We start from the raw sequence: 15,208 nt of genomic DNA, 5'->3' as shown, positions 1-15,208 counted from the left end.
TTTGTGATAGATACAGAAGTGATAAGATAACTGAACAATTAAGTTTTAAAATAATGCATATGGATTCTTTCATTGCTTTAGGCTGCAAAAACCACAGAGTTTTGTAGTTTTTCCACTTCTCTTCATCAGCAGAACGGACAGATGGGACGAAGACCCATGCTGACCAACGCTTTACACTCTCATTTTGTTTCTGAGAGCACAGATGCACAGTCACTCCAAGATGGAGCACTTTGCCCAGACCATCAGCCCCTCAGTACATTTGGAAGAACAAACTGTAATAGCCTCAGCTATAATTCCCATGAAGCATTTTCAGGCCTGTGAGGAGATCTGTTCCTGCCAAAGCGGTGCGGAACAGGAGGCCGGGGGTTCGGGGGGAGAAATCCAAGTGCTTGAGTGAAGACAGTGACAAACTCAAGCTTTTCTGTGACTTCAGGCCTGGAAGAACACACCATTGACCACGGACACAGGACGAGGTCTTTAAAGAGGCCATATTGTGCCCTTTATCAAAGTCTTGATGTTGTTTTTTTGGCTTGAATGTTGATTATTTCCCCCATTGTTGCAGCTCCTCTCTTCCCAGTCTGTCAGTAACGCTCTGTTTAGTTCCTGTCTCTATGAAGCCCCTCCTTCTGAAAAGCGCACTGTGCTCTGATTGGTCGGCTGGATAAGTGTGTTGTGATTGGTCGAGCGATTCGCGTGTGTTTGGGAAATGTCCCGCCTCTTATCATAACCGCCAGTTTAACAAACTACTAACTAACTCAACCAGGCCCCGCCCCTTTATTCTGCGTATTAATTATTTAAATGAGGATCATTGTGACGTGTTCGTTCCTGGAAGAAACTCAAGGCTAAAATGGAGGCGTTTCAGGGAGTTTGGAAACACTGACACTGATATAGAGAAGAACTGGAGCTTTTCCATGCTCAAACAGCAACACTACACACTAAAGAGAGATGAACATGTGAACAGGGCCTCGTGAAGAAAACCCATGCACTGAAAATGTAGCACTAATGTTAATGTTTGCACATGTATATATAGAATATTAGCTTACTGCATATAGTATGGTGTAAAATAGTATGTGAAACAGTAGTTGTGTCCCAAATGACACACTATACACTACGCACTTATACTATATGCTCAACCCTGAAGTGTATGAATTCTGTAAGGATAGTTATTTTGCCTGATAGCCCCGCCCCCTCCACTATGTAAGGAAAAATGCTACATTTGAGTGCGTGAAGTGTTCAACAATCCACACTTTTTCTTTTTGTATTGTATTTCTCTTCGTGTTAGTGAAGTGCACTTTTTCTTTTTGGAAATTTCAGTGTGAACACACTACTCGCACTATTTATACTATAAATATAGTGAATAAGTACGCAAATCGGGACTCATCAAACAGAAGTAGCCTATGCTTTATTGTTGTCACATGACTTCACACTGTTGCACGTTTAATTCAACAACATCCAGTTAGAATCTCAGATATATCATTTCTGATGATTTCTCATTTATTTTGTATTTTTAATATAATTTTGCTTAACAGTGATTAATGGAATATTAACACATCGCAGTCATACTTCCTACTATTTAAAAAAAACAGCAACTGCATATCACATTATATACACTGTTACCAATGCAAATAGTTTGTGAAACTTTAAGTTAACAAAGAAACTTTCTGTAAACTTTTAACTTCAAAAACAAGTATGCACAGGTTTAAGTATGTACTATGTTGCATGTTTAGTTTAGCAAATATCTGTAAAAATATGTATATATTTTAAAATTACTTTTTATTCAAATCGTACAATGTGCAAAAATAAGTATGCCACTTGATCAAATAACAGTTGATATCACGTCTGGTTTATTGATCAAATTGAGAGCATTGCATTATGGGATTTGTCTCTAACATAGAGTGATCTGTTTGTATATTGCATATTTTAGCAAATGTTGAACGTCATTCCCATGCACAAGATCCACATACTAAAATAACATTAGTATGCAATTCTGAGCATATCTGATTTATTTTTTTTTTTTTATGCATGCAGCTATAAAGAATTTATTTGAAACCTTTCATTGCTCCCGAGCCATTGATGAAATGTGCTTTTCTCCAGCTCATTGAGCAGAGCTCTGAATGGCTGGATAAAGAGATACGGTCTCTGTTGAGCGCTGTTCACTTCCTCCTCGGGAGGAAACGCAGGTTGTAAATGTCGTCTGTTGACATGTGTTGCTAACACTGTCGTTTAGTGCTGGGCCGTGGTCAACTTTGATCCTTTATCAGAAGACAACCAGACCCAAACACACTACAATTACTGCAGAGCCAGCCGGGCCGGACAGAACCTCTCGCAGCCTCAACAGGAAGAACAATCGCTGAAACAATGAACGAGTGCAGCCAGGAACACCACAACCTCCTGCTGCTCACACACACACACACACACACACACACACACACACACACACACACACACACACACACACACACACACACACACACACACACACACACACACACACACACACACACACACACACACACACACACACACACACACACACACACACACACTGAAAACTCTCATATGTCCCAATCAAATAAGACTGGATACAATATTAAACTTACTTTTTAATCACAGTTAATTAAACATGAGTGAATTATCAATCACTATATATCTACTATATATCAATCACTTGTGTGTGTGTATATACTGTTTATATATGTATATTGAATGTACATACGAGCTACAATATAGATTTTTTCACAGCAGCTTCACAATATTCAAAATCACCCGAGAAGCATCTTGGCCAACGAGACAAAAGTGTCAATATTCAGCTCAAGTCACTTCAGTGAAACATTCATCAATTGTGCATACATACTGTATATACAGTGTATTTGTGCACATACATATACGTGTGACAAACTCCTGTACACTCCACTGCACACTGAACAAGCAAAAGACACAAGAGAGTAGTGTTTTACATTTTTCACGTGTGTAGAGTTACTACGCAAAAACACAATTTTTGGAAGAGTTAAAATAGTTTTGAATGATGTGTTTGCTTTTGCAAGAGATGTCTGATGTTTTGCATGTTGTGTGTGTGTTTTGTGTGTAGAGTTTCAAATAATTGAGCCATAGTTTCAGAAATTGTGTGTAAGCAATCTGAAAAAACTGTAAAACACAAAAGCCACTCCTTTAATGACATCATCGTCCAGGAAGTGACATCATTTTGGAGGGAAAACAAGAGTACTAGTAAGTATAAGCAATTGATTTGACTATTTACTGTGATATTTTGTGGTGGTAGTTGGTTTGTGTCAGGGATGCACAATATTTCAGCCGCCATATATCTGTCGATATATGTTCATTTTTTAAGTTATCGTTATCGGCCCGGTAAGAAAATTTGTCTGATATATTAAAGCCAATAAATAATGTATTATTTCCTTCAGCTGAGACTCTTCAGATGCGCAACTGTTCAACATGATGGTTTTGAATTGCTTGAAATATGATTTGAATCACTTCAAAACAGGAAAATACAGTTCAGTGCAACATGTGCAGCGCAAGTCCGTCATATCAGCTACATAAAATTATAATGAGAACATCATAATTGTGTGCTTGGGACATGGCTTTTAATGGTGAGACTTTTGGTTTTGTAATCAGGCTCTCAAAAATTACATAAAAAGTTGGATTTAGATTTATCGGCCAATATATCGGTTATCGACTTCCAAATATAAAGAATAATCGGTTATCGGTATCGGCCAAATATATATATTTTTCATATCTGTGCATCTCTAGTTTGTGTCCATCCAATTTTAATCAAAGTTCACAACTTAGCTCTTTATTTCCATCTTTTTTAGTGTCAATTCTGTAAAGTGAACAATCAAGTTCTAATTAATAAAGTTTAAGCAGTGACATGCACTTTAAATGCTGCCAAATGTTTTTATAGATTACAAGCATATTTATTTTCTAAAAGGCACAGAATTCAGTAAATTCTGAATTGGAGGAATGATCTAATCACATAATCTTGGTCTGAGATCTGCTGTATTCCAACAGAAGGCAAACATTCAAGTTTGATAAAGTGATTTGGGAGTGATAAAGTTAGGAGCTGTTGAAATGAAAATTATTCAGTTTATTTATTTATATTCTTTCATTGTAAATTAGAAGCCTTGTCTATTTTGTGCTTTTTATCCATGTCTGTTAGTCTGTTACTGTATTCCTAAAAGTTGACGCCCACTTTTCACCATCCAATCAATTCTGGATGGAATAAATCAAGTAATTTTTTCCATCTAAATCCTGTTTTGTTAGGAAATATGTAAAATTACTGAAGTAAAATTAATTGTAAATGCCATTTAATGTTAAAAAACAAAAGCCACCCCCTCAATGACATCATCGTCCAGAAAGTGACATCATTTTGGAGGGAAAACAAGAGCACTAGGTAGAATAAGCAATGGATTTGATTATTTACCGTGCTATTTTGTGGTATTAAAATGGATTATAAATGGCATTTAATATTGAGAAAAGGAAAATTGGTCATAAAAGTAAACTATGACCCTTTTTAGGATGAAAACCTTGACTAACATTAAGCACTCCTCAGGGAAAGAAAGTAAACCTACAATGATTTTAAAAAGTGTATGATATGAGTGAGAGCTTCAAACTTTACTTTAACTGCAGAAATGAGCTGGTAAATGCCACTGGTCATAACGTGGGAGCAACAGAACGCACTGACCAATCAATACGCTTCACATTTTACCCAGTCGCCACCGTTTGCTCTTTTGGAAAAAAAAGTATTTCCATATGAGGGCTTTGAAGGCCACCTTTTGAACTTTCACATTCTCAAGATTTTCAGATCTCACTTTTCAATTATGCATGCTTTAACCTTTCATGCTCTCCTGTGCAAATCAGTGTCAGTTCTCTGTAATCTGTTTCTCACACAATCTGAGGGCTTTAAAACTATTCATTGCATTAAATAAAGCTTGAGTAGATAACGCAGACCCGACCACGTCTGGCCCCGGTTATCAATCATGAGTGGGCCTACAGAACACAGAGCGTAATATGATCAAACCTGAACCTCGTCCTCCCCGCCGGTGTTTGTGTGTAATCTATTGAAGAGGATAATGTGGTGTTTTACCACATCGTCACAGTAGCCTGTCGGTGCTCTGAGCATCACAGTCATGTGTAGAAATCCTGTTGGATGAACAACACAACAAGAGCATCAGATGATTCGATCCGCTGCCTCGCATATAAACAAAACATGAATTTATTGTGCTATTATGTGGTTGCTAGGGATAGGCATTGCTAGGTGGTTTATATTGTGTTCTAGGTGGTTGCTAGGGTGTGAGTTGTTTTGATCACAATACATGTGGTTGCAAGGTTAAATAGGCCTTATTCAGACTGAGCAGCACCATGACAGGTATAAAAGCAGGGTAGCTGTTTTTATTGTAAAAAGCTGTATAAAAAGCTCCTAGATTGCCCATAGAAATTTCTTGGAAAGATATTTTTTGCAGGGTTTCGTCAGCAGAACAATTTAAAACATTAAATAACAGTACAACCCACTGAATATATATATATATATATATATATATATATATATATATATATAGAGAGAGAGAGAGAGAGAGAGAGAGAGAGAGAGAGAGAGAGAGAGAGAGATCCTCACAATCGCATTCATTCCCGTTAAAAATCAAAAATGGCGCTGATATGGATGAATACAGATATTCGTTTTATAGGCTATTCATTCATTCATTCACACACACTGCCTCTCGATAGTTGTCTCTTTAATAGTTAGTTTAATAGTTTTTTCTAATATAAAACCCAATTTTTATAACACTATATATCACATCCACCTTTTTTCACGTAAGAGTAATTTGTAAATAGCCTACGTCTGGCTTCCGTTTACAGTTATTTCAGCTGTACAAAACAGCTTACTTCCGCGTTGAAAATAAGGTAGATAACACCCAAAGCGTTTCAAGTAAATCATATTACCAAACATATTAATAATCCCTTCCGTGTGTGTGTGTGTGTGTTGCAGCAGGATTTCGTGGGGTCTCGTCACAGCAACACTAAACCCCGGGATTTTCGCGGGCCGCGGGAGGTGTGTGAGGGGCGTACGGGATTAAATTAGGCACACCGGGGTTTATGGGAACCGTAAAACAGAGCAGGCAGGGATAGTATAACACACAGCTCACCTGAGCGAGTGTCCTTGAGAGATATAGGATTCCATAATCCCTGCACCTCCCCCGGGAACGCCGGGAATGCGCCGTGAATTGATGCATCAGGCTTACAGTCCCACTCGCTCACTCCAGTCATGCTATGGATTTGCTGTATGTTGTGCACCTACAGCCACACATGGATGACTGACAGGTGAGTAAATACATAGTTATATTATAAGAAGGGGAGTCTGCATGTTGGAAAAATTCCCTGGCTTTATGCAACTTCCAAGATACCCCTTTTCCATGTCAGGCATATTTTCCAAAGTTCTTCACGTGACTTCAGATCGTTGAAAGACACTCAAGTTTTGTTTGAGGCACAGGTTACCAAGTTATTCAAATCTTGTAACATGTAGTTTTGGTTTAGTTACATGGTGCTTTAGTTTGGTTTTCCCTGTTCCTGTTTGACCTATAGTTCCCCAGTGTGTGCCATTACTGATTAGTTTCACCTGTTTCATTTAGCTCCCTTTGTTTTCCCTGTGTATATAAGCCCTGAGTTTTCCTAAATTCATGGTCCAGTATTGAATGTTATACTTGTGTTGATGTATGCTTGTGTTAGTTAAATGTATCTACTTATTCATTCCATGTCCCGTTCTTCATTCCTTGAATAATACATAGCAGCACGTAACATGTTCATTATGGAAGCTTGTTTCCACCAGTAAAATTAAATAAAAGGTCCACTCTCTTTTTTTTTTACTTTTTTTTTTTTACCATTTTCATTGAGGTATAATGTTTCACATTTACTTTGTCCGGTTTAACACATTTTTACTTGTTATTTCCCTATAATCGGTGCTTAAAATGATTTAATGAAGCATGGGTGGTTTATGATGAATTACATAAATATAAGGCAAATTAAGATGTCACACATGAACAATGCTGGATCAATAGGAACTATCAACATTTTCTTTATACCATTTTTATTGTGGTATCATCTTTTTCACATTTACTGAGTCCCATTAAATAGGGATGCACTGATATGAAAAATTTTCCCGATAATTCTTTATATTTGAAAGCCGATAACCGATATATTGGCAGATAAATCTAAATAAAATTTGTATATAATATTTGAGAGCCTGATTACAAAAGCATAAGTCTCACCATTAAAACCCATGTCCCAGGCACACAATTATAATGATCATTATAATTTTATGTTGCTGAAATGACAGACTTGCGCTGCACATGTTGCACTGAACTGGGATTTTCCTTTTTGATTCCAATCATATTTCAAGCGATTCAAAACCATCATGTTGAACAGTGTGCATCTGAAGAGTCTCAGCTGAAGGAAATAATAAATTATTTATCGGCATTATTCTTATCGGGTTGATAACGATAACATTAAAAACTAACATATATCGTCCGGTACTGATATGGTGGCGATATACTGTGCATTCCTACCATTAAACACCGTTCAAATGCATCCCTGCAGAATTTTTCCCTAAATTTGGTGCTTAAAAAGCTAAATCTATATCTGGGAATCATTGATACATTTTCTTAAAATGTCTTCCAATAATTTAATGAAGTATAAGAATGGGTAGTTTATGATAAATGAGGGCTCATATCTGTGTAAGAAAAAAGAAAATCTAAGGTGCCCTTTAAGTTCATTAACTTTACTATTGACCCTGCGATCTAAAAATGTCAGCCACCTCAACCTCCCCATGAGGGGAATTTGTCTGTGGTTGGCAAATTTGACTCTCTTTTTTCCCCTTTCGATACAGATCTAGCCTTCCCGTTCTCCCCTGGGCGTTGAGGAAACTTTCAGGCTGATTCTGCTGGTGTTTGAAGCCATCGGGCCCTCGTTCCCATCGCCGGGCTTCAAAGACCATCTCGCCACAGATGCACCGTTAACCTGGAGATTTAAACAAGGTCTTTGCAAGTTCTTCTTATATCTAAAACATCTATCAGCATGTGATACATTGCACCAGGGTATTTGTGACCTTTTCTCTGGAGATGAAAGACCCATCGCACGCTTTCATCTAAAGTAGCTGCGCTCTCAAGATTTGAAGCCACTGTCGCGTCGTATTTTTGAGTCTCCGGACAGGCGAGTGACGTCCTAACATCTCGACTTTAAAGGCAAATGAAAATGTCACTCATAGGAGCAATTGCTGTCCATAACGTTTTCATAAATGTCACTGCAGAGAAAGGGGGGAAATAATGGAGGATAATTAATGGACTTGGATTAATAATATCCTTTCTGCATTTTATTCACTAGATATTTACATGAGTGGCACTTTCCTGTGCAAAACCCGCTGACATTAAGTTTTTCAAAGTGTCTTTATTTGTTATTTGATCAAAAATACAGTAAAAATAGTGAAATATTATTAGAATTTAAAATAGATGTGAATATCTAGGAAAGTGTAATTTATTCCTGTGATCAAAGCTGAATCATTACTCCAGTCTTCAGTGTCACATGATCCTTCAGAAATCATTCTAATATGAGGATTTGATGCTCAAGAAACATTTATGATTATTATTAATGTTGAAAACAGTTGTGCTGCTTCAGACTTTTGTGGAAACCGTGATACTTTTTTCAGGATTCTGTGATGGAATATAATATAGAACGTATATAGAATTTATTTTATTTTTAAGAAAGTTCAAAAGAAAATAATTTATGTGAAATAAAAATATTTTGTGATATTATAAATGTCACAATGCAGACGTGGAAGTCGGGCTAGACATCTTGAAACTAAAGGCAGCATTATTGGTGGCGTTTGCTATATAAAATCAGTCAACTTTTACTGTCAGGACTCTTTTCTGAAGTTCATATTAAAATGAGGTCCCTCGTGTAAAAACTCGTTCTGTAACTCCAGAGAGACACTCTCTGATTTATACATCTCACAAAAATGCCCTTCCCTCACATCCCAAGTGGATTTCTATAAATGCCTCATGAATACCACTTTTATTTTTATTTATGGGCCAGGGTTTTATAATTGAATAGTAATTAATACCGTCAGTCACGAGCCCCGGCTCCGTTCTTTACATAGACGCTTTGAGGTGATGAATGGGGCCCATCCATTACACTACCTAACAAGGGCCGCTTCCTCACGACGTTCCTGATTAAAGCATCGTGCTCATTTTCACACGAAAAAAGACCAGCTCTCAATTTAATTTAGAAATTGCCCCCGATAACGTCGGACCGTTCTCCGGCAACCTGACCACTCAGTAAAATAGATCTCTTGTAAGATTCATAATAGATGAAGAAGAATAGAGACCATTAATAAAACTGATAACTTCATTTAGGCATTGTGAATTCAGGAGCATTTTACCAGAGGGCCCCCATTACTTTTTATTGTATTTAAAGGAGATATAATTAATGTCCGTGATCAGTGAAATTCCGAAATACCTTGACAGAGCAGGTAATTATGGGTATGAGTGATCTTCTAATATTCGCTTCGGCTCTGTTCCGTAATGTTTCCTTTTAATTGCATCTCGGAGTGACATCACAGTAAATAATGGGAGTGTTCAACACGAAAACAAATAATGCCATTAGGAGAGGACGCAGTTACAGTTCACTCCGCAAAACATTCATATATTCTGAATATACTTTAACTAGTGCTTTGATTTACAATATATATGGTGGGAACACACACACACATACTGTAAATACACTCTCAAACACTGAGACACACACACATATACTGTAAATACACTCTCAGACACTGAGACACACACACACATACTGTAAATACACTCTCAAACACTGAGACACACACACACATACTGTAAATACACTCTCAAACACTGAGACACACACACATACTGTAAATACACTCTCAAACACTGAGACACACACACACATACTGTAAATACACTCTCAGACACTGAGACACACACACACATACTGTAAATACACTCTCAAACACTGAGACACACACACATACTGTAAATACACTCTCAAACACTGAGACACACACACACATACTGTAAATACACTCTCAAACACTGAGACACCACACACACATACTGTAAATACACTCTCAAACACTGAGACACACACACACATACAGTAAATACACTCTCAAACACTGAGACACCACACACACATACTGTAAATACACTCTCAAACACTGAGACACCACACACACATACTGTAAATACACTCTCAAACACTGAGACACGCACACACATACTGTAAATACACTCTCAAACACTGAGACACACACACACACACACACACACACATACTGTAAATACACTCTCAAACACTGAGACACACACACACACATACTGTAAATACACTCTCAAACACTGAGACACACACACACACACACACACACACACACACACATACTGTAAATACACTCTCAAACACTGAGACACACACACACACATACTGTAAATACACTCTCAAACACTGAGACACACACACACACACATACTGTAAAGACACTCTCAAACACTGAGACACACACACACACACACACACACACACACACACACACACACACATACTGTAAATACACTCTCAGACACTGAGACACACACACACACACACACACATACTGTAAATACACTCTCAAACACTGAGACACACACACACATACTGTAAATACACTCTCAAACAGTGAGACACACACACACACACACACACATACTGTAAATACACTCTCAGACACTGAGACACACACACACACACACACACATACTGTAAATACACTCTCAAACACTGAGACACACACACACATACTGTAAATACACTCTCAAACACTGAGACACACACACACACACACACACACACATACTGTAAATACACTCTCAGACACTGAGACACACACACACACACACACACACACACACATACTGTAAATACACTCTCAAACACTGAGACACACACACACATACTGTAAATACACTCTCAAACAGTGAGACACACACACACACACACACATACTTTTATGTGGTTTTGTCATTTTATTAGTTTCTATTTAGTTTTAATTGATTTTTAATGTTTTATTAAGTTTTTAGCACATCATTTAATTAAAAAATATATATTTTTAAGTTTTAAGGTTTTCGTGTAATATTTACATTTGATTTTATTTCAACTTTATTTCAATTAACGAAAACTTTTAGTGAACAGCACTGGTTAAAACTAGTGACATCAGTTTTCTTTTTTAACATTTTTATACGAATTTTGAAAGTTATTATTATATTATACCCGATTATACACTATCCAAAATAAAGCAGATCTGGCTTTTGAAATTAGGTTCTGGGTAACACAAAAATAACCAAAATGTATAGGAGAATTAGTTACCATCTATGTTTTTTTTCCCATAAATGTTTATCCCTGCTGCAGGATTTCTAATCCAGTGAGTCACATGACTTGTACGGCTCAAATGAAGCAAAGATGGCTGCATATATAGCTCACGTAGTTCAGCTGAGTGACTGCTTTGGTAACTAGACCCTCTCAGCCAATCAGAATCCTCCTATGACTCCAGAGAAGCACAAAAGCAGAAACACACACATTAACCTGACAGACAAGCACTTTCTATGACCACGAAGAGCTGAGCGCACATCAAAACACTCTGTGTCTCATTGGCAGGGGGCCAGTTTGCGCATGTCGTTCTCAACCTTCCTCCAAAACACACACACAGACACACACACACTCAATATATACTGTGTAATGACAGCATTAGTGCGGGCAGCACGGGCGAACTAAAAGCCACCACTTGTCTTTCCGTTTTCATCTCGTCTCTGCTGATTATTTTGCAGTTTGTTTCCCCGCTTGAGCTTCTGAAGTGAGGTGTGAGCCACCGAGACAATGAACACCTTATGTTCCGCTCCACCTGTTCACTGACAGGCAGCCGAGCAGGTGTGTGCGTGCGTGTGTGTGTGTGTTTGTGTGTGTGTGTGTGTGTGTGTGTGTGTGTGTTTGTGTGTTGTAAAAATGCGGAGCGGCTCCCAGGTGACAACACACTGACACACATACACAAACACACAGGCACACACACACACACTGGCACACTTTTAACATCTCAATTTAACCTCCTTTATGCACAAACTGGAGCATGTTGAAATGAGGGCCTATTCGGTCCGTTCTGTGGTTTAGATGTGACATTGCTGGAGTATATACACAGTACACTACTTCCGTTTGAATAAAAAAAAAAATTAAATGTATTAAAGGTGACAGTAAAGGCATTTATAATGTTACAAAAGATTTTATTCCAAATACATGCTGTTTTTTTTAACTTTCTATTCATCAAAGGATCCTGGAAAATAAAGTGTATCACAGTTTCCACAAAATATTAACTGTTTTCAATATTGGTAATAATCATAAATGTTTCCTGAGCATCAAATCATCATATTAGAGTGATTTCTGAAGGATCATGTGACTCTGAAGACTGGAGTAATGATGCTGAACTTGTTTTGGAGGAAGAACATAATTTTTTTGCAGTGTTTAAACATGTTAAGTTTCACTAAAAAGTATTCTTCAAGTTCATACTTGAGTAAGGTTCAAGTATATTTTCAAGTAAACTTTATGTAATAATTATACTAATATAATGTACTAGTAGTGTACTATTTCAATACTACTTGGTACTATATTGGCCCACTTTTTAGTGTATAAAAGTATACTTTTACCAGTAGTACACCTTGAGCACACACACCTTGAGGTTTTTCTGTTTGTACTGCAACTACTACAAGTGAACTTCCAGGTATGCTGATAGTTTACTAATCAAATACTTGTAGCACATGTTTTTTGTTTAGTTTATGACAGTAAGAACACTGAAGTATACTCTCAGTAACTACTAGTTTAGTATAGTTTTATAAAATTTTCTTTATGTGAACATAACTTCATACTTATAGATTACTATTTATTATTTTTGCACTTTAAGTATACTACTATGTTCCTATTTAGATATTCATTTTTATACTTGAAATATAACTTTAACTGTACTTTTTTTTTTTTTTTTTCTGTAGTCAATTATTGTATTCCTTAAAACTCATCTTTGATCACCAAAATTACATATTGAAACAGTTTTTTCTTGATAAGAATTTCTTCATGCCTTAAAATATCTTGAATGTAACTCGACACCCTCGCCTCATTGAGTATGCGTGGTTCTATGAATATGCAAATGAGCCCCGCCTCCACTCACTCACTCAGCTCAGAGATCCACTGGTTGACGATCACACGTTGATCTGATTGGTTGCAAGGTAGTTTGTGACGTCAGAAACACCAGCGATTTCAAAGCGTGTTTTTGAGACTGTCTTTGGTTCACTGCAGTTTTAAGGAGGAAATACTCAGCAATGGTGTCGACTTATGAATTTACACATGCTTTGTCTTAAAGCATATTAAAAACACCACATAGACACATAAACAACATTAAAAGCTGGATTTTCACCACTTTAATTATACTTTTATCTCGCTCAAAAGATTGAGAACAAGTATAGGCCAAAGACTTTTCAATCAGTACAAGTCAAGTAGGCTAAAGTGTAATTTTTGAGAAGTACATAAAAAGTATACTTTTGTTTTTCAATTTAAAAGAAGTTTACTTAGAGCACACTTTTTGCAAGGGCAACTTAAGTAGTTGTTTTAAAAGTGAAACCGACTGTAGACGAAGACGGTTCCTGCTAATGCAAAGCATGCTTGCGTTGCTTTATGAATTCTGATGCATGGAATTGAGTTCACGGCTGGGGTTCAAGCTAATGTTCTCCTGCTTCTGGAAGTATTACAGATTCTGTGGATTTTCATCTTTCAATTGCTCAATCTCCAACGCCGCAGGAAGAAAACCTTCCTGATTAAAATCGCAGTCAGTGTGTTGTTTGACGGCTTTTCACTGTAATTTTATGACGTGACCCCTCCTGCTAAGTGAGCTATTAGCGCCTAACTGTCCATTTAATACACATAACCAGCGCAGCAGCTTGCAGAAAGCTTCATTAAGAAAGCATGTTTGGGTTAGCAAAAACACTACGCAGATATAAAGAGAGAAGTAATTACTGGAAATTAGCTGAACATCTGCTTGTGGTTTTGGGTTACCCTGAGATTAATTAAATGAAATATGGATATTTCTGGTGTGTTTTTTCATCATGCAGTGTTGGCCACATTGAAACGCTGAGATCAAATGAGATTTTGAAGCTCTTGCTGTTTTGGCGAACCGTCTCACACCGATGACCTGAAGTGAATCTCCACAGATTTAACCACTGCTCTCAAGATTTGTGATGAAATCGGGTTTTAAACGTCCAAAGGTTAGCAGTAAATGCGCTTTAAATTGAATCAGCAAACACAATATAAACAACAAGTACAGTAGTGGACAAAAACGATGTTTGTTTTTAATGACCCTATAAAATATGAGGAATATATTTCGTTTTTTTAATATTTTATATATGAGGGAAGAACAAAACGCTAAACTTTATTATGGTATTATCTGACAAAATTATTTGTTATTATTTATTTGTTTAAATAATTATTTGTCCTGGACGAGCGTCTATTTTTCTTGCATCGCCAAATATGTTTTGTGATGAACCAAGTAATTTTCCTTTTCAAGTAAATAATTTTTTTTTGGGGGGGGGGGGGGGGGGAGATTTGTGGATATTTGTAATGTATGGCAAGCCGTTTTAGCTTAAATTGTACCCAGCGTTACTCGTCGTAATTGCATTTTTACTAGTAAGAATTCCAATTAGAGAGCTCTACAAATGAATTTTTACTAGTCATATGTCTCCATTGACTTCCATTCATTTTTAATTACGGAGCTCTCTAATTGAATTGTTACTAGTAACAGTACTAGTTTAATTCAGTTACAGAAGCTCTGCAATTATACATATCTTTAATTCATTTTTTTACTAGTAAAAATTTAATTAGAGAGCTCTGTAATTAAAAATGAATGGAAGTCAATGGAGACATATGACTAGTAAAAATTCATTTGTAGAGCTCTCAAATTTAGTTTTTACTAGTAAAAATGCAATTACGACGAGTAACGCTGGGTACAATTTCAGCTAAAACGGCTTGCCATGGTAATGGAAAGTAAGCGAGGATCATTCACACACATGCAGGTGTTTCCTGCACGCATCCTGCAATGATTCTCATTAAGCTCTTCATTTCT

This window comes from Rutilus rutilus, assembly GCF_951802725.1.
Source record: "Rutilus rutilus genome assembly, chromosome: 25".
Taxonomy (NCBI): Eukaryota; Metazoa; Chordata; class Actinopteri; order Cypriniformes; family Leuciscidae; genus Rutilus; species Rutilus rutilus.
This window is presented reverse-complemented; position numbering follows the sequence as displayed.